The sequence below is a fragment of the Limulus polyphemus genome, unplaced genomic scaffold (genome assembly GCF_000517525.1).
Source record: "Limulus polyphemus unplaced genomic scaffold, Limulus_polyphemus-2.1.2 Scaffold2378, whole genome shotgun sequence".
NCBI classification, from domain to species: domain Eukaryota; kingdom Metazoa; phylum Arthropoda; class Merostomata; order Xiphosura; family Limulidae; genus Limulus; species Limulus polyphemus.
In genome coordinates this window covers 47,677-48,199 of record NW_013667988.1, presented here as the reverse complement: position 1 = coordinate 48,199, position 523 = coordinate 47,677, and positions in this window count along the sequence as shown.

Below are 523 nucleotides of genomic sequence, written 5' to 3'. Positions count from 1 at the left end.
TGAACAGTGGTTGCCCTTTAGTGGCAGATTAGGTGATAACAGTTGGTTCCTGTCTTCCTGTTAATTCACGTAGCTGGGATATTTGTAATGCTATCTCCACCAGAGGTCTCAGCATTTCCTAAACCAAAAAACAAACACAGTTGTCTATTAAATCAATTTTTTATTTTGACTGTTTTTAAGGAAAACTTTGAACCAAAAAAACACTTGGCATTTATTACCTTACATTAAGTTTTGTGCACCAATATTAGCAGTGGCGTAGCAAGGGTTCCCAGCACCCGGGGGCAAAAACACTTTTGGTGCCCCCACCTCTGAAATGTTTTGATTATTTGTTTTGTAACTCATTACCCACTTAATGACAATAACATAAAAAATTAATTACAGCCTTACACAGGCCTAAAATAAAGTCACAATATAACATCTCACGATATCACAACTGTAAACTTGGAACTAATAAAGTATAGCCTACTGGTGTACTTACATAATTTGTAAACCATTTTGATATTTCTGTCATCCAGTATTGTTC